The 21,343-nt window shown below is 28.9% G+C and overlaps 1 protein-coding gene across 2 annotated transcripts in view; it reads right to left on the minus strand.

Moving 5' to 3' along the window:
- LOC129971947 (dual specificity protein phosphatase 3-like) overlaps positions 1-21,011 on the minus strand; it is a 38,020-nt gene extending 17,009 nt beyond the window's left edge. The window contains exon 1 of one of the 2 annotated variants that reach the window (XM_056085931.1): positions 20,224-21,011. The gene's annotated coding sequence lies outside the window, so the exon portion shown is untranslated. Of the gene's footprint in view, positions 1-9,021; positions 9,107-20,223 lie in introns of those variants that run through there. The other variant, XM_056085927.1, reaches the window with a different exon arrangement.
- Positions 21,012-21,343: the final 332 nt, after the last annotated feature.

A 21,343-nucleotide genomic window follows, 5' to 3' on the forward strand; every position in this document is an offset into this window, starting at 1 on the left:
AATTTACTTATAAAATAATAACTTGGAAATAGCATTGATCTGTTGGATAAAGTAACGATCATTTTCGTGACTTCTTAGAATTTTTTTAATATTGAGATACTTCATATTATCCTTTAAAATTTTAATTCATCGATTAAAAATATAAACGTTCAAGCTTTTTAAATTGATTAAAATTTCAAAATATGAAAATAATTTTTAATAAATGATTGAAATTTAAAATTAAAAATAAATTTAAGCTATTGATTCAAATTTTAAAATAATAAAAACCATTTAAATTATAACTGACGAAAGATAAGATAAATGTTGAAATGGCACGAAAAGTAAGTGGAACTTATTAACCAGGGCAATAATTCAATTGTCGTTCTAATGAATTAAAGTTGAATTTCTCAAAAAATAAGTAAAATATTTCCTTTCTTTAGTCAATATTATTTTCAACTGTACCGCGAATATTTGTGGAAAGCCTAACAGTTTATATAATACATTTAATAGCATTTAAGTTATCGAGGTTTTAGAGCTACTGAATGTACGAATTTCTGTTATTACGGTAATTATATTCCCCAAGTCCAAAATCGAGACAAACAAATGCGATGAATTGATTGTTTGGCTAGAATAACAACTAGATTTTAAACAAAATTTTAATTAATTATGAAGAATCTTAAATTTAAAACAAAAGTCATATGACTGACAACTGAAGGCCAAGCTAAAACTGTTCATTAGTCAAAAGATGTGCGACATTGCGCTGTTAAATTCTTTATTGCCTTTGGTTATCTCTTCCTACTTTTTAAATTATACATTTTATTAAATTTAAATCAAGAATATACTTGATTTTAGTTTTGTAGAAGAACGTCAAATCGCTAAAAATTTACCTTGAAACCATAGATGAATTGTTTATACAGATGATTAAATAATTTTAATAAAAGCAAATAAACCTGCCAAAAAATAAATTTTGAAACATATTGGCGGAAATTCATACTTTGAGAGCCATTTCGACTGGCGAATATTGTTTTTTATTTTAATTCGAATTTTTGTGCATAAAGGTTATTTTGATATTTCTTAACCCTGGTTTAAATTTAAAAAGTTATTTATGCTACTAAAGATAAAAATTATAGGAGTTTTTTTTTCTAACTGAAATATATCAGTTGTTCCACTTTGCTATAATTTAGATTTAAGTATATTGATATTAAGTATATATAAGTATATACAATATAAGTATATATAGAGTATATTGATATTGGAGTGGACATGTATATATGGAGTATATTGATATGAATATCTGGAGTGAGGTACGAGGTACGCCTTCTCTTAACTTTATTAGTATAACGAAAGGAGTACCTTTTTCATTTCAGCAATTGGTTCTAAAATTTGATACAAATTTTATTTTGGCGTAAAGATCACATGCAGAAATTCATCCTTTTAACCTGACGCAGTTTTCAATTAACTCTTTCACATATACATACATAGAAATACAGAAAGACAGTTATTCCATAAATTGATTTAGTTTAAAATTTGATACCTCTATAAAATACAGGTGGTAAAACCATAACTCGAATTTCATCCACTTTGTTAGTTTTGTATTTGAGCTATAATGTTCACGTGTAGATGGACGGACATCCAAACAAACTCTATACATTGACATATTTCGTTCAAATTTTGATATGAGGCCATTCATTTGATGTACAGATCACATAAGAAATTTCATAAGTCTAGCTTGTCGCATTTTTCTATTTAATCGTGTTCGTAGACAGACATTATTCCAAAAATGTATTTTTCGAATACAGAAATGTGAAACTTGGGAATTCATCAAAATATCAGAATATAATTTTTTTTTTGACAATTATATTACTTTCTGCTGATACCTCAGACTTGTAGGGGAAATAATTTTTTTTGCGAGGGAAATTGATTTTTTCTCTGAAATCACTGCGGAAACATTATATTATCTCTAAAGCAGAGAGTGACATCATAGACTTAACCAGTGGCAGATTTACAACTAGGCGGACGTCTAGGATCGTTCCGTTTAATTCATGAGTGTGCAGTGACACCTTAAGACATATTATTAACTTATTTGCCAGATAAATAAATTTGTAAAAAAATATTAATTCTATATGTTTTAAAACATTCAGATAAAATAACATTTGGTCCAGCATTATTGGTCAAATTTTTATATGCTGTATCACATTTATTTAATTATTGCAGTATTTATAAAATATCAAAGTTGGACTTAAATAATATTTTGTGTAAAACGTGGATACCTCGCAGTCATGAATAATAAATAAAAATAATGATATCTTCATAAAATTTCTAATATTAACTATAATAACTTAAAACTGATTATATTGATGGCTAAATTTAAAATGTGCTGAAACGTGAAACCAAACTGATCGGCTTACAGAAAGAGGGGTATAATGCGCACTGCACAAGGCCGCAAAATCTGTTAATTCGCTAATAGACATAATTGTTCTTCCATAAGTTTTCATTTCAAACACTTTCTTATAACGTTTCAGGATTTATTGATACTATTTCGAAGGCTCCGTTATTATTCATACACCGGGTCAATGTGCCTATTGCATTAACATATGATTAACACTGATAGCAAGAGTCTTGTTACAATGTTGTCAAACCGCTTAACTATTCGGACGTCTCAGGAAATACTGCCGATGTTACACATATTTCTGACATGACTGGACAACAAAAAAAAGTTCGGTGTAGAAATGATTCACGCCGATGTCGCAATTGTTTGAATTGTGTAATGTATGTTTGATGTATGAATGGTTTTGGCTTTCCCTTGCAGTAATAGAAACAATACATTCATTTTATTATTTTGCTAATTTTTTTTCCAATGTCTTTTGTTTGTTATCTACCAATCCAATTTCCTTGTCCACCACATATTTCATTAAAAATGTTTTTTTTTTAAATGTATATAGTATATGAAATTATTTATCTTCCTTCTAAAAATATTTATTTGCTAATCATTCGAACTCCAGCTTTGCTTTAACTTCTGAGTTTCAAGGACTTTTATTTTACTTCGATGATTACCATGTGCTAAAAACCAAAAGTTCTTTCTCTGTAAAATTCCATTCTGAAACTATATAAGTTCAAAATACTTTCGCAGTGCCTCTTTTCTGATTTCTGCATTCCTCTTTGTTCTAATAAATTTTGACATGTTTCAATCAAATAATCTCAAAACAGGAAAATACTGAACACTTTCAATAATATCACAAAACATAAATATTGTTAAAGAACTCCATATCAGTTTTTCCTTAAATCAAACAATTTTTCATGCCAACTGTTTTAATTTTTTTAATATAATTAGTCACTTTAGTCAGCACTCAAGAAATATTTACATTAAGATGAATTCTCTTTCCAAATTTTTGACAAAAAAATAAATTCTTTTCTATGAAATGTTCTTTTTCCTTATGAGTTACTATGCTTCTGTCCTCAAATTTAAAAACTTTTGTATGCAAAAAAAATAACTCAAAAAAGTTCTTCAAAATATAAGAAATATTAATTCCTATATGCTAAAAAGAGAGAAAATACGATTTGCGGATTACAATAAATCAAAGGCAGATTTGATTCCTCGTTTACTTCCATTTGATTGGTTGGTTCAACGCAGCATTCTAATTACCACAGTGGCAATGGCCTCACCCTTCTACTGAACCGTCAATAATGGTTACGTTTAGAATGAATAGTAAGAGGTTGGGGGGGGGGGGGGTTATGAACATCTGTTGCCCTGGGTGCCAAAGTTATGATACAGATCCAACAATTGACTTTTATTCGTGCTTGATGTACTGCACACTAACGGCCTCATTTACAGAAACAATATCACATGAACAATTTTAAAGAATTTACATTTACTTAAAATGAAGTCAAAGTAATCGTATAATTTACAAAAGCAATTTCTAGTAAGGAATTTTCAAATATGGAAGAAGGAAAATTCAAAAAAATTAAAATTGATGATTGAAAAATTAAAAGGAAGAACTGAATAACATCAACCGATAACAAAAACAGAGATAATGAAGAAGTAAATAAAGCGTCTGTAACTTACAAGGCTTTAAAATAGTGCAAAGCAGCTGCCTGATTTTGCGGTGGAGATTGACAAAAACGAGGAAAGAAAGGGACACTTAATGCAATAAAATGCATAAACAATAAAAAGCTTTGAGCACTTAATCATACAATTTTGAAAGAATTACGTTAATAATTTGCCTGAAGCAAAACTCGCCATCTTTTTAAGGAAAATAATTGTTTCATATACCTACTTTTTAAGCAGAAATAAAAATCCTTACAAAATTTACACATTTGTTTCATTTTTCAATTCTGATGATAACAATGCTAGCCGGCTTTGGTGACTAATTGATTCGCCGGATTTCTCTGACGGTTCTTCAACTCACAAATTAGAATTGCTGCAAAAAAATATTTATAAAAAGATTGCATTTTTTAATGCTACCTTATGCTTAAGAAGCATAAAATCTTTTATTTAAATCCCACGTATAAAGTCTACTATATTTCAAACATATTTAATAAGCAGTATCTGATATAAATTTTTTCATAGTTTTGTCAATAGAAAATTGCGTTGAAGTGATAATTCAATAAATAGAAATTTCAAGCCCCCTCCTTCCCCTGCACGCACTTCCATCTTTGCCTAAATCAGCTGGATAATCCTCATCCAAAAATGAATATCAAGATATGCAATAAATAGTCTGCAACGTCATCCTTTCGTGTAAGGATAAACGTTGAATATTTTATTCTTCGTGAAAATTTTATTTTTAATATAATTTTAGAAAATTATCCACAAACGTTTATTTTTTAAGAGTGATTCTTAAAAAAAAAATTAAAAAAAAAAAAAATTCAATAAAGTAGCTATGTTTCTGTCGTAGCAACAAAAATCGAAACCAAAATTTAAAATCAGCGCTTCAAGTCAGGTCTACTCTATTTGAAGCTCTAACGCCCTTAAAAGGAAGAAAAGGGTTGCTTTTTTCTTTAAATCAAACAATTAGTTGTATGTGCAGTGGACTTTCACGTGTTTCTCGACGAATCGTCCGGACCTCCGTTTCACTTGCTGTGATTCATGTCTTATTCCATGTTTTCATTGCTTTTTCCTGTTTTAATTGATTATTGAATCCTCAGAGTGATAAGGTAAACAAAGAGCATCAAAGTTTCAAATTGGAAATGTAAGAAAATGCGATATAAAAATAAAATTTTAATCACTTCTCTTAATCACTCAAATCAATTTTAGTCACTCAATTTTAATCAGGTATAATCACTTCCTGTGTACAGGTGCTCACTAAGAAAAGATTTATCAAAGATTTAATTAGATTTTAATTAAAAATTAGTCAAAAGACAGCATTTTCCCATAACTTCGAAGCAAATTATCGCACAAAAACTATCCATACACAACTTTAGAATAATAATAATAATAATAATAATAATAAGCTTTTCGACTAAACCAAAGCTCGCGTTGTGAACATGAAAACAACATAGATATAATTTATCCAGTAAAAAGAAATTATTAGAACTGAAAAGTGAAGAAATATTGGTTTCACTAGCTGGAAATCTAATTTTCAAAATATAAATTAAATTTAAAAAAAAGCAGAGTTTAATTATGAATGTCAAGAAGCTGAAAAAAAATACGAATAAAATAAAATTGGCGGAAACATTAATACAAATCGGATTTATAATAAGAGAGTATTTTTCGAAAACATCCATCTAAATAATTTCCATGAAAATAATTTTTTTCGGAGTTTTATATTAAATATAGTTGGATTATATGCAGTGCTTCTTAACTTGATGTCACAATACATGGAATAAGATTCTCTGTACTGTCGAATTGCAACCGTTCTGTAATATGTAGCCAATAGATTTATAAAATATCATGTTTTAATAACAAAATGCAATATTTTAAAAACAAGATCAGGAACTGCTTTAGAACAGCCGTCTGTATCTGGTTTATAGAACAGTCTGATTCAAGAATGAGTGCTCTGATCCGAAATTTCATACAGTCAGAATTATCTTATGAATTTGCGTATTTATCAATGAATGAAGAATACTTGACCCATTTCTTTTTATTTCAGCTATGTCTGATTAATCGATATTGTATTTTCTGTTATGACTTTCTTTGCAAAGTAAGAAAAGAATTAAAAAAATTAATAACATTTGAAGTTGCTATTTGGTGTGTGTTCAAACATTCGCGCACTACACCGTTATCATTTTACTTTTAAAGAAAAATTAATACGTATGAATTCCTTAAAATTGAATTTTTCACCTTTTTATTAAATCGGTTTTTCACAAAAAAATTTCGTCATTGGATTTCCTGTTTTATAATTGATTTCTGTACCAACATTTTCTCATAATTACTGTTATTATTACAAATAGGTTATGTGATAGATAATTTTCTTTGCTTAATTAACTTTTCGATAATTGTACAGATGGGCATTTAGCAATTGTGTGGGCGTACAATTATCTAAAGTTTCAGATTGAATTCGTAAAATGTTTCCAGGCTTGTTTGGCTGATCAAAAAAACATTTTCCGATTTATCTCTAAATTTTCCATCAGATCATTCAAAACAAAAACCAATTTTCATTCCTTTAATGAAAACAACATATTACAAAATACCAAGTTCTCAATTTTGGAGTCATAAAACTTTAAGATTAAGAAACACAGATATTCTATCTTTTATCTCATTCAAGTTACATTCTACATCAATTCCTTTGTAGATTAATATTCCCAAATAATTAGACAAATTAATTTTTATGATTTGCTTCATATTTCAAACCCAATGTCATATCAGAAGCAAGGGTTGAGAGTTGCTTCCGAGGGTAAAGACCCCTGAGCACCAGAGGGTAGAAGTCTGACTTCTAGCTCAAATGAAGACACACACACACACTCGCTTGCACAACCCCTTTTTACAGGGGGGCTCATTCACGCACCTCACAGAGAACACTAGGAAGAGTGTGGAAGAGTTAACACAAGGAAGAGAGAACCAGGACTCGAACCCGGAGCGCCTAGATAACAGGGAAGACGCGCTACCCCTAGGCCAGGACGCCGGCTTTCTCGTACTGAAAATATAGAAAAAAGGTATTGCAATAGTCAAAGAATTTGAGCTCGAGGTTCTGAAGAATCTTTATGCTTTGGACATTTCCGAGTCCGAGAAATATACTATATGCCTGTCACTCTATGAACTCGATAACTGAAAAATGCTTTGAGCTAGACGGATGAAATTTAGATATGGCATAATATTTAAAGATTAAAATAGCGTAAGAATAATATTGAAATATTTTTGAGAATTTTTAATTGATAAAAAAAATATTTCTGAAGCTCTCATTTTTAATCTTCAAAGTATATTTCTGCAAAATTTAATACCATCTTAATTAAAGCAATTAATAATAATTAACATCGGAAAATATTTGCTTTATCGTCATCAGAAGCATTTAGCAGAACAAAATTCCAGAATTCCTCTCTACATCAGAAAGTGAATAGAAAAATCGATTTCAAAATTCCATATTACCAAACACGGAACAAGTAAAATAAAATAAAATAGATTAAAAAATAACATTGATTATGATGTCTCACAAAAATAAATAAAGTGCAAGAGTTTTATGCATGAAACGCCAACATGCATGGTCCAGAATTCATTAGTTACTGTCGAATGGCAACAGTAAAATGTAAAAAAAGCCGTTCTATGAACATTACATTTCACATTTTTACAACCGCGCTTAATTAAAAGCTTCACTTAGTTAATTAATGGAGTTACAAAATATTATTAGAAATGCTCAGAAAAGGAATCGCTGTGTTACCAAAATTTCAATTCAATCAGAAGAAAGATGTAAAGAAAATCAAGACAGATAAATAGATATCTAATAGAAATTTAAATCAAGTACGGAAATAGATTTAACAGTAGAATAAAACAGATAGAAGCCCGGTGACGTAGTGGTAGTGCCCTTTGCGCTCCCAACGCGCAGATCCAAGATTCGGGCCTCGGTAAGGCCGACTCAGCCTTTCATCCCTTGAGTGGGTCGATAAATTGAGGACCAAGCATGCTTGGGAACTAAACACTGGGGGTTCCACGTTAGGCTGACCACCTTGACTGGAACATATGCCTGCACCCCAGGGCCCTCGGTCAAGAAAGCAGATATGGGCACTGTAGGCCTTGACCTACATGGACTGTTGTGCCACTGAGTTAAGTTATAAAACAGATAAGTTGTCTCTATGACTTGCCTTTGAAAATTCATTAATATTTGCCATAACTATCGTCTCAGAAAAATGATTTTTGCCTTAGCTTGAAATTCAAAAAATTACCTTTGTACTGATGTCAATTTTATTAACGCATCATTTTCTCTTTATTTTCTGTCATTTTTAAGATTTAATTTAGTGCACAATGTAATAATGATTAACTTTTTCGGATAATGATGAAATTCAAATTAATCCATCAGAATATTCAATCGTGTGCTAATGTCAAAATAAAAAAAAATTAAAAAATTAAGATAAAATAATTGCTTTCTTTTGACATTAACTGAATAACTGGAATTTCACTTGCTCTTTTATTTAGTAGTATGTACACTTTATTTGCACATCCAGTGGTTTGTAGTAGAATGATACAATTAAAAACAAATTTTTCAATCATACAAAATGGCGAAGTTTTTTTTAAATAGCATTCTATATTAATAGTTCAACATCCAAAAAAGTCAATAATTTATGTCAGTAAGTTAGTCGACAAAGGCAGCTAGTATAATGTATAATATATTATTCTTTGTTTTAAGTCGAGATAAATATCCGACCGATCATGCTTGGATATCATGCCAAAAAACTGAGAAGGTTTTAAGGTAAAGAGGGGTTATTTTTCTTTGTCTAAGAACATGCAAGTTAAAGATCTAGTGATTAATGAAACAGGAATAAAAGAAACCCTCAGAGCGTTCCGGGAAAGTTTTATTCATCGGATTATAGTTTGACAAAGAACCATTTCATAATTCGCGAACAAACATCTTTTTAGAACATAGCAATAACCATTTCCATCTTTCCGACAACAATTACCTGTAATCCTATTTCACGCATTGTTCGTTGTCAAAATAAACTCGAAGCAGCTTTTCATTCCTCCAAATGGTGTCCTGGTCTCAACTTCTAGTAAATCTAATTTGGTACTTTTTCAAATACGCCGCCAGGGGGAGCTCGGAATTAGTGTAATCCTCTGCATCCAGACGGATTTAGATTCATGACTAAGGCACCTGGGATCTCCCAATTCAAACTCTACAGTCCCGCAAATGCAGATAGCACCTAAGTTATATTTGGAAAAGAGAGTGCCAAGTAAACGCTGTTATCTGGACCCATCGGTGTGAGAAAATAGCTGCTATTTTTGAAAAACGCCAACTATTACTGCACATTTGTCACCTAACTTTTATGAAACGTGCTTACGGAGGGAAAATACCTCGTTTCAAAGTGAAATATTTCCCATAGGTGTGATGTTTGGGGAAAGTCAACTTAACACCTTTTTCACGTGACGAATGTGACTTCTTCATTTATTCTGTTTCAAACAATTTCCAACACCTGGACCGTGACTTGAAGACATTCGTGAGAATCTAGCAATGGATTTATATTCAGTAGAAGGAATGGATATAATTTCTAGAAATATAGAACCAGTAAAACAGTATATCTAAATAGAGTTATTATTAAGGCAAGAATCAAAATTTCTGTTTTAAATTTCAAATATTTTTACTACAAAAAAATGGGAATGTTCATTATTATTAATTTTAAATATTAATATTACTTTCAAATATTACTTCAAATATAATATCAAGTTCAAATATTTCTTTAAAAAAATCATGAGTAATAAACAGAAATTAATCATAAATTTCGCCGGTCATCATTGAACAAAAAATAATTAATCTGGAGCAATAATTTTTATGCATTTTAACTTATTTCAGAAAAAGTTATAGGGCTATTATTATAAATGAAATATTAACACATTAATTTTTTTAACTAGATTATTTATAATTTGTTTTAAAAATTATTATTTCTAAACTTTTTTTTCTTCGGAAAAAAATATTTTGAAGAATTCAACTCGACGCATCGATTTATTGATCAGAAACTGATTTTATTCCGATACCCAGTGGCGGATTTAGGCGGTTTACGGCCCTAGGCAGCATACATTGGAGGCATCAAATTTACTTTTACATTTTTGCACATTTTAAATTTAAATAACATGGCTATTATTTGTTTTAAGTTAACTTTTTCGTCTTAGTGAATTTAAATTTGTGTTCATTTTTACTTTCTCGCATATGAAGTATAGGGAAAATATTGTCATCGTTATAAAAAAAATTTACAAAAAAAAAAAAAAAAAAAATCGAATTCGAAATTTTGAAGAATTCCCACGTTTGAGTCTTCTCCAAGTTCGAAAAACCTTTTTTTCGGAAATGTCCACCTGTCTGTGAAAAAGCTAGCTCAAAAGCGCTTTGATCTCGATGGTAAAAATTTGGTATAGAGTCTTTACACCAACTTTGTTGATTTCTATCGAATTCCGATCAAAATCCGTTGAGGGGAAGTCTTTCTCTCCGACTGTTTGAATATAAGTTAATGCTATAGCTACAAAACAAAGAAAGCTAGATAGATAAAATTCAGCACACAGATTCACCATCTATAGTGTAGACATCTGTCAAATTTTAAGTTAAATCCAACAATGGGTTGACTATCTGTAGGTCTATACTTTCAGAAACGTGCAAGAACGATAACTCAAAAATGCAATATAGCAAATTTGGTGATTACAAGTACAGTTTTGTGCCAAATTTTGGTTTCAATCGGATGGGAAAAGAGTGTCCAAAACAAAAATTCGAATTTTGTTTACTATTAACGGCAAAAAACCTCGCCAAGGATGACATGATAGACTCAGTAAAACTGCTAAATTCAAGCCAAAGGTTAATATTTCGTAACTATTGTACGCCACGCAAGGCGTTATCTAAGATAACACCTTTATTAAAGAGTATGAGAGAAAGTTTTGGGAAGATCACTTCCACTGGTTCAATTTTAGAGCGATATAAAAACATAGATATTCATAAAACAGGATCAACTTTTGGTGATACAGTAGACTCCCGATTATCTGCGGACGGGTTATCCGCGCCTGCCGCACTAAGTTTTTTTTTTTTTTTTTGCTTCCAAGCAAAGAGAAAATGTTTCCAAAGCAAGAAGCAAACACAAATGACTGATTCTTCAAAAAGGTGTAGTTTTACAGTTATGCTTTTGTAATTACATAATACATTACAGTATTAAAACAGTACATATGTATTGATTTTTCTGTGTATCCTTGACACCTCTCGTAAGTTCAAAGCACTTTTCTGTTTTCATTAACAAAATGCATTTTAGGTTAGTTTTGAGTGATATGCTAAAATATTAAGCATTAGTTAAACATTTCCTGCTGTTTATTTTACGTTTTACTGTACATAAAACGATTTTTCAAAGTTGGAATGACTGTTTTCTCTTTTGCTATACCCGTTTTTAGCTTATTTCGGATTATCCGCGATTTTTGTTATCCGCGGCGGCCGCGCCACCCAATTCCGCGGATAATCGGGAGTGTACTGTGTCATACCTTATCTTTATATATTTCGTATATGAGAAATTAAATAAATTGCTATAATGTTTCATTTAGAAATTTTAAACGAGAAGCAAATCGATTATGCCATGTTCGAAATGATGCACTATATTCTCTGGAAGGCAGAGATCTTCTACTTAAAGAAATATAAAAACTTAAGTTCATAACTTAAGGTCATTAAAAGAGTTCGCTTCACAATAATTAGAATGATCTCTAGCATTAGTACTACATTAATGTTGCTTAGTTTTTAAATTAGGGGTTCTTTAAAACGTCATCCTGCTGTCAAACCTTTATCAGATTCGTTATTATGATTGATTTGAACAGCTATGATTCCTTTTATTCCAATTACTCGTTTTTATCGATTAGATTTCATATTCCTTGAACCATATTCTGCGATCGTCTCAAAAGCGTGGCCCATGATTAAAAGTTTATAAAAAGTTTGCAGTCAGAAAAGCTGCAAGTGGAGCTAATTAATTTCAGAAATATTATCTCCCCCGGCCCCTGCGAGATGTCCGTTATCAGAGCAATATTTTTTGTCAGCTGAACTGTCATCGTCAGCTTCAACTTTCTTTCGTATGACAGGGTACATTTAATGGCCATAAAAAAGAAAAAAAGTATGATTGATCTGCGTTTCTGAGAAGCTCAGCGAAGGCGTTGGACTCTAGAGTTGACCACCCTGGACGACATTAGTTCGCAGGTGGATAAAGGCGTTGGCACTTCCTGTAAAAATACTGTCCCATTTCAAAATTAAAAAAAGATGTTCAAAAAACATTTTTTTTTTAGAATAATGTTTGCGTCGACATCTGTTATTTGGTCAAATATATTAAGCTGATGACGACTAATGATGGATGATGACCATATTTCTATGTTTATCTTTTTTTCTTCATGCAAAGAAAACTTTACTTTTCATACTGAACAAAGTGTAACTTTCAGCTCCGGTACACACATCTGAATTAAGTTGGACAAGTCGTTAGTGGCTATTGTTAATGGATTGATAGCAGATAGGTACTGCACAGATACTTGTTGCGACTCTGAAATATCGGAAAGATCATTCAAGACACTTTTACACAGTATTTTCCCCAAAGACCAGAGGAAAATCGAAGATATGCGTGCACAATTATTGATTATGCACGCTTATCTCCTATCACTTATCTCACAACTATCACAATCAACTAATTACTTATATGACATTTTGCTTCTAATGACTTGTCTGAACATAATTCGGAAATGTGCGCAGTGACTTATTCTGTTGTTTTTGTGACCAATCCTCTTCAACCAACCATTTTTAATATAATTTTTAGGAGCTAGATATACATACACGCTAAAAGCTGTCCACTATAGGCAGAGATAATTAGACGTAGAGTTAGCAAATTTGTACCATAATCATTTCTTGGACAATAAGCACTTATTTAGAATGTTCTTAAAGAAAAATAATGTTTTTTTTTTTTAATCCAAAGATTAATTTTACTGTTGACGTTTATCCTTGGTAACTTTAGAGCATATTATGGTGCAAATCTATTTTTATACCCCTTGAAAATTTTAAAAAAAATTAGTTTGTAGTAATTTTAATGAATAAACAAATTTTTTAAAGATATTTTACAACACTTTACATTGTTTTATTTACTGAATATTTATAAACAAGCGCATTGAAGGACATTAAATGTTTTTTATACGCTCGTTATCAGTGCAATGTAATAAATGAGTAATTTTTTTTAAATAAAGAGTAGCAAATCAGACTGAAACATTATTATGTTACGATGCTTTCGGCTAGTGATTCAAATGTCCTTTAAATGTTGCTTTACTTCATATTTTCCAAATTCTTATCTTATGAAACTAAAACAAATCTTTGACTTTTATATTTTTTAGTAATTTCTCTTTAACCCGAGAATGCACTTATCCTAAAAATTTACTATACTGATTTAATATTGATTTGGGGTCAAAGTATGTAATTAAAGCTTGCACTGATAGGAATTCCGCCATTAAATAAGATTAAGAACTATTTGGGATTGGCATTACGACAATCCAAGTTATATCATTTAAGTATTTTATCCTTAGAATATGCCATTTTAGAAAATATAAATAAAACCAAAATTATTAATGAATTTCCTATAAATAAATACCGAAAGATATGTAGACATTACAAACTTATTTATAGTAATGAAATAAATAATTGCAAAAGTATGAAATAAGACGCAAAGTATTTACATATATTTTTGTTATAGTAATTTTTATTTTATATTATCTAAATATCCGGCATTATTTTAATCTAATTAATTTTTCTTATGCTATAAATTAAAATTATATATTTCAATGAATTAAATAATTATCTTAAGTTTAAATACAGATGTGTATGTTTTATTATGCTAATTTGAACATTAAGTATATAACTATTTTTTGTATTAAATGAATATATAATATATATTTTAATACTTTTTTTAAAATGTAATCTTTAAAAGTTATCGCTATATAATCAGGGATGGCGATTGTAGTTGATTTGCTAAATAAAATTATGAAAAGACACAAAATTCGAATCATAATCGCAAAATTCGAACCAAATTTACAAAATTCAATTCAGAAAACAGACATTTTTTATTCTCTACTCGTCTCGGTTATTATGAATAAAATTATTTTGCCGTAAGTGTTGAAATACCCAGTTACGATTCTGATGGGGCAGCAATTTATTAAAAATGGTTCTAAAATTTTTGAAAACCTATCTGATTTCTCGTTACTCGAAATAAAAAAGTTGGAAATAATTCTATGATTCAAAAGTATAACTTCTATTTGGGACATTGGTTTAATTTCATTTCTAATATCGCACTTTGTAACTGAATCAAAAATTTGTTTTAAGATGATAAATGCGTATGAAAATAACGGAACTGAAAAAAAATAAAGCATTAATATATGGCTGCAAAGATTAATAATCTTAAGTGAAAACTAATTTGGAAATTTATTCAGGCTTTATTTATTTCAGCCTCATAAGTGAAAATTAGAATTTTATTCCCAAGACAAAATTAACAACTAAACAGAAATATATATTTGTTGGTGGTGCCATCTAGCGAGTTTATTATGAAACAAAATATATTTAAAAATATGTAAAAGTTGACTTTTAATGAATTTTAAGAAACGTTTTTTCATAGAATCCTAATTTCGTCTGTCATAGAAGATGAAATAAAATGCTGACGTTAAAAAAAGTGTTGTTGAAATATAAAAACATATTCTTTATGGAAAATATCAATAGTATTTTAAACAACATTCTTTTAGTTCGGAAAAGCTTTCAAAAGTTGAGGAAAGAAAAATTCCAAATGTTAGAAGATTCTATAAATATCTTGAAGTTAATACAACAAACATTCTAACAAGTTGCAGAACATGAGTTCATTCAACATTGGTTTGCTTTTGTAATGTAATGCAGAGTAAACGAAATAAATAAAGGTAGATGTCGGAAGTGGTCTTTGATGAACAATACTATAAAATATCAATGAAAAATGCAAAAGAGAAAAAAGTTGTGATGTTTAAATATTGACTCACAAAAAATAGCATTTTATTGCCACTGCAATTATTCAAATGAATGATCTTGTAATAATTAAAAAATAATTACTTATACATACATATATTATCCTTTTAGCCAAACAATCAGAAATTTAAGGAAATATTTCAAATGAATATTAAATAAAATCTTCGTTCTTGAATTTCATAACTAGTCAGTTTTGTAATAACTTTTAAGAATTTTTAAATCTAGTTATTGAATAAAAAGCAAAAAATTAGTTCACAAAATATGTTTTAAATAGAATCAATAATCAGCTAGTGAAAGATGACATCAGTAAAAAACATTCAACATTAGAAAACAATTAAATCCTGGCCAAAATGGTTCAACGCCGTAAACGCTATATTAAGTTGTATATGAAACTCATTTGAATAAAATTGTCTTTTGCAAATTTCTTTATTGATGATGAAAAAATGGGATTAAATTTTTACTTGAATTTCTATAACACGATTTCTAATCTTATCAAAATATTAATCGTCATTGCAATAATTCTTTAGAGAAAAACAATTAGTAATTGATTTCTTTATATACCTAAAATTCTATTCCTTTAAAATGGTGTAGTAATTATTCACTACAATAGGATGTGCCATTTTCATGAAATCATGTTTTATTATAAGTTATAAAAAATTACGAAATAATATGAATTAAGATAATTCATTTGGTTACCAGCTTTCTAAAATAAAAAAATGGAAATAATCAAAGTAATTTTAATCTTTTATTTGATAATTGTCACGAAAGAAGTCCCTTTGAGATTCTTGAAATATTTATTGAGTTTTATAATTTCAAGCAAAATTATATTTTAAGTACAGTCTTTCCGTTAACAAATTCTTTTCGTGTAAAAATAAAATAAAAAAAATATATATATAAACTGCTTTTAATACGTTCAAGCAGCGATATTTTAATGCGGTGTAATTTCGATTATCCGAACACGTTATCAGGGTCGCTTTGAGGGGAGGGTGTTTGGAAAAAATTGCGAGTAGAAGTGTATAAATGCAACGAAACAATTGACTTTGATATGTTCAAGTAATGATACTTAAATACAATAGGGAAGAGCAAGCTAACTGTTGCATATTATTCAAATTAGTTTTTCATTATTAGTTATTATAGCAAGTTATTCGAATTTTTAATTAATCGTCGATTTTTCTTTTTCTATATAACTCTTATTCCTGTGGCTTCTTCAACAACTTTTGAATTGCCTGCAATTAGTAACAACAAAATCGCTTTCGATAACATTAATTATAAAGTTATTTGCAGTTCTTCTTTTAAATTTTAATTTTTTACTTGCTTCGGAATCTTAGGAAATTTCTATATAAAATCAGTACTACAAGAAAGACTGGATTTCTAGCACTTGATATCGTATTTAAAATTCCGTATACCACTGTATTATACAATCACAAGTATCAAATTATAAAACAGCGCCACGAGGGACAACTTGTTACAATTCCGTTAGGGCTAGTTGTTATAATGTAACAACTTTTATCGAGTGAATTTTAATTTTATAGTAAATGTTTTCTTTTTAAAGATGACATTAAAAACTAAAAGAAAGACGGATAGGGATACATTTGTGTAAGAAAGAAGTGGTAACTGGCTGTTCATTGCTATAGGCGGCTGGTTAATCGGAAGTTAATTTCATTATATTCTAGAAATTCTGTAGTAAAATGAAAACTTAGTATTGGGAAGTTGTAATTCTAGTCAATATTATTTTCTAATTTAACTACTACTAAAAATTAAGCTACTGTTATAACTAAAATTACAAATTATAATGATAAAATTACCAAGCACTGAAAGAAAAATAACTAGAACTCAGACAAACAAATGAAGGAAAAGGACTCCTTAACAGGCACCTTTGGACGAAGAATATGATAATTGATACTCCATAAAGTTTTCGGAACTAATCTTATAATTCAGATTGGCTACAATTTTGCAACTGAATGAATTGGGCTTAAGACTATACAGTTAATTTCAAAAATTATATAATGTAAAAACTACATTTCATAACTATCATTATAATGAACATTCATCAGAATAATGAAATCAAGTGCCTTATGAATATAGACTTATTGTTGTTCCATAGAATCTATAAAATAATAAAAAAAAAAAAAGATTGTTGTACACTTGTTTTTATTGTGTGACATATTGTATGTAACAATAACTTCATGTAATGTAACAACATAATTTATTATGGTGTAAACTGTGACGATATACATTGTGACTATTAATATTGTTGAATTATCGCTGTTAAATAATTTTTAAAAATATATTATAAATCTTCAATAGTTAATAATTACAGTAAGTTTTAAAGAGTGTTTCGAAAAATACTGACAATAGAATCTTGAAAAAACTCTTGGTTTTTCTTGTATAAGTTTACAAAATATGAACAATATTTTTCTAATCACGAAATTAATATGTTAAAAGCAAATTTTCCTTTTCCCCCCTTCTAAGAAATAACACTTTGCCCATCAATTATCCAGCCATCCGGAAATTCAATTATCCGGATAGGATATGCTCCCAATTAATTTGGATGGTTGGAATGTTACTGCAATAGTTAAAACATTTTTCTTCTTTCCATTTTGGTTTAATTCGTTACGGGTGCTTCGTTTGGTCAGTAAATGATCGCTGATTAGCATCAAAATTTCAGAAATTTCATAACTGCAATAATCTAATTTGTATAACAAAAAATAAAACTCTACCTTTCACATAATTCCAGAATAATTTCTTTTTAACATAAAAACATAAATAGCAAACCATAGCTGCAACATTAATAAATATAAATACTAGCTTATATTACCAAAGTGGCATATTTATTTCTGTTGTTAGCGGCATATTTATTTCTGTTTACATTTTTAATTCTGTTTTATTTTGGTAACTTTATAAAAGTATATGTTTTTATTTATTAATTAAGACTCATGATTGCACCCTTATTATTTGTGCACAATATTTTTAAAATAGGCGACTGATGCTTATAAATATGGTAAAAATAAATGCAATAAATTGAAACCTGATCATTTATATTTTGAAATGTTAATAGAATTCGAATTTTTTGCACATTTATTTATTTGACAATTAGACTAATAACATTTTTAATGGGCCTACTGGTGGGCTCGCTCAACTAGTGGTTTTTAAGCATTGATTTGGCGGAAATCCGCCAATGATTAGACATCGACTATAATAGCATCCTTTTAAGAGGTAGCTATGATACTCCCCAAGAAAACGAAATTATTTATGCTATAAACGAAATTATTTATGCTATTTATTATTATATAAGGGAAAAACTCCAAATATTGTCATAATCATAAACCACCAATTTTCTGATGAGCTAGCTTTATAGATAATAAAATAAGATATTCCATATTTTAATAAAAATTCATTTAAATGATTAAAAAAATCAACAAAAATATACAAGTATCAATAAAATTAGGAAGAGGTTTATGGCAGCCATTTGATGACTATTTTCTTTTCCTGGTAAACTGCAATTTAGCAAGATATTGCATCTGTAAGCAAAGCTTATCAACTGAATACGATTAAGCTTGCTATAAATAATGAAAAACCGAAATGTCAATTTTTCGTATAGACTCTCAAAAGTTGTATCTCATCCACTATTTCTTAACCAATTATATGTTACAAGAATGAAATGAAATAAATTAAATTTAAATATGTTACAAGAATGAAAATTTAAATTTAAAAAAATTAATACCCGATGTTTTTAAAACTTACTAAAAAGTATAAAATTATTTTTCATACTCTCATACAGATTGTTTTGAAAATTTGTGATTGTGAATTTTAAAAATTCCCCATATTGCATTCTCATTCAATTCTTAGTGATTTTTAAAGTGTCAAGTCCATACTTCTTCAAGAAGTTAGTTTAAAATCGATTGCAAAATTTGTACTAGACAAATAAGAAAGCGAGGTAAAATTTGTTAAAATAAGCGAAAATATGAATAGATAATTTATTAGGAAATTCAATATTGTTATTTAAAACATTTAAGCATTTAATTTATATTTTATTGATATAAGAAACAGACTTTTGACTACCAAACATCCAGGTATAAATTTTAAAAATTTACAGCTGCACTAAGCAAAAGTGGGAGAGCAATGGATATACATAGGCTGAACTTTTTCTAAATGATCCGACCCCTGATTCAAAGGAAGTTATCATACACGAGAAAGAACTTCATACTACCAGCTTTTAAATGGCAGAGGAAAAAAACATTAACATATGTGTCCGTAAAAGCAAGAAAATTGTAATGAACAAAATTGCGCCATCTGGTGTGAGAGACACAAATTACTTCAATGTTATACAATAATCAATATTGCATAAAAAATTAAATATTTAAAGAAAGACGTCAAGATTATAGCTTTTCATAAATTACATTCCACAAAATGTTTTAAATTCTCGAATGAATTGCAGGATTTTATTTTATTGCCATTTAAAGCAATTAATTAAAATAACCATTTACTGATGGCTAATATTTTGTCTGAATAATTATTGCTTAAGAGTTTTGCAACAATATAATTACTGTCCTTTATAGCCACTGTATTAAGTTTCTTATCTCCCATATGTAGAGAGCTTTGCTAATCCGATGATTTTAACTAGCATCTCCCCACCTCGATCCCTTGATATTTCTATTAAAATAATGATAAAATACAATTCTGCATTTCAAATTTATTTTGATTCATTTGAACTCAAAATTCAAAACCGTCAGAAATTGCTTTTATTCCCGAATTGTTTTCATTAAATAAATTCACTGTCGTGTGAACATAAAAGTGTTATTGTACAATTTTTGTATTTAAAGAACTTCATAAAGTTCATTTATTAAAATTATTTATTTATTGAAATTATTTTTTAAATTATTAATTACCTTTCTTACTATTTCTTAGTATAATTTAGAAAACTTAATTGTAAAGATAAATGTCTATTGCCATTTTGAAGTTAAAAATTGTTTTCTATTGGTGTTCTCATTTTTAGGCTAAGGTTTTCTTAAATCAAATTGGCATTTATGGTTTCTTTATTTTCGAAATAGGCAAGTTCCGCTACAGAAAATAACCGAATGAAAGTTTCAATGCTTTATTTAAGGTTAAAATAGTTGATTAATTTATTAGTAAGAAATATACTTACCTTCCGTTGAGAAGTCCTCGTTCTTGAAATCTTTGGAAGAGTTCCTATATGAAGAACAATTTGTAAATTGTGAAATTTATTAATCCACTTAATGTTTTTTGTTCAATATCACTTAATTTCTATCCGTCTGTTTGATTCACTTGGAAGTCTTTGAATAACACAACTGACACGAATTTCCCTCATGTACATTAAAAAAAATCAATTAAAGACAATGGATATGAAAACTAAAACGCAGTATCAACAAAAGCTCTTTGTAGAGCTCTTGAAGATGCAAACTACAGTGTCAAGTATTTATTCAACTTTTTTACGATTCTGCAATGAACCAATTGAAGCAGCTATTCAGTGAGTGGGTTAAGAAATAATCTCAAGAACCGTCCTTCTGTAAAGTAATTGCTTGATACTTATTTTTATTCTTTTCCCAGAAGAAAAGGCAAATCACACATTGAGAACTACAGTTGTAGCACTGTAACTGGAATCTTGTCAAGAAGAACACTACAATAGGAGTCTTTACTTGAAGCTTCCATATTAAATTTCAAAAAAATGAAAGCACGTGAATTTCATAGCTTTGTGACTAGAAGTTGAATTTGTATTCTTTATTGTAGAATAATTTTGCCCTTTAATAAAGTAGAAGGGCAAGATATTAATTTGGCTTCATAAAATAGTAGAGCACCGGCTGTTTTTCTTGAATTCTTTTTACAAAATTTACCAGCGTCTTGTCTTATTCGTGAAAACTTGTGCTTATCCAAATTTGAGTATCAGATCAAACGACTTTTTTTTATATTTGAAGACAGAAAATACAATCAAATCATTCGATCAATCTTTTGAAGTTAAAACGCACTAAATCCAACTTGAGGTATTGAATAATTGATTTCAGTATCTTTAAATGGTAAAGAGCTCCTAATAATAAAGATCATTAATAACTGATTACAGCAATAATTCTTAGACTCTGTTTACAACAGTGCCTATAGTATGCGAATTTCACTTAAGTATAACTAATATTAGTGTTCATAAGAATAAGTGCCATTTTAGAATTTTTATAGATTTATTTCTAAAAATGTTTTTAAAAAGAAATTCTGACTATTATCAGTCACAATGTTCACTAAGTTATAGTAATATCATC

Source organism: Argiope bruennichi, chromosome 1 (assembly GCF_947563725.1).
Source record: "Argiope bruennichi chromosome 1, qqArgBrue1.1, whole genome shotgun sequence".
Lineage (NCBI taxonomy): Eukaryota > Metazoa > Arthropoda > Arachnida > Araneae > Araneidae > Argiope > Argiope bruennichi.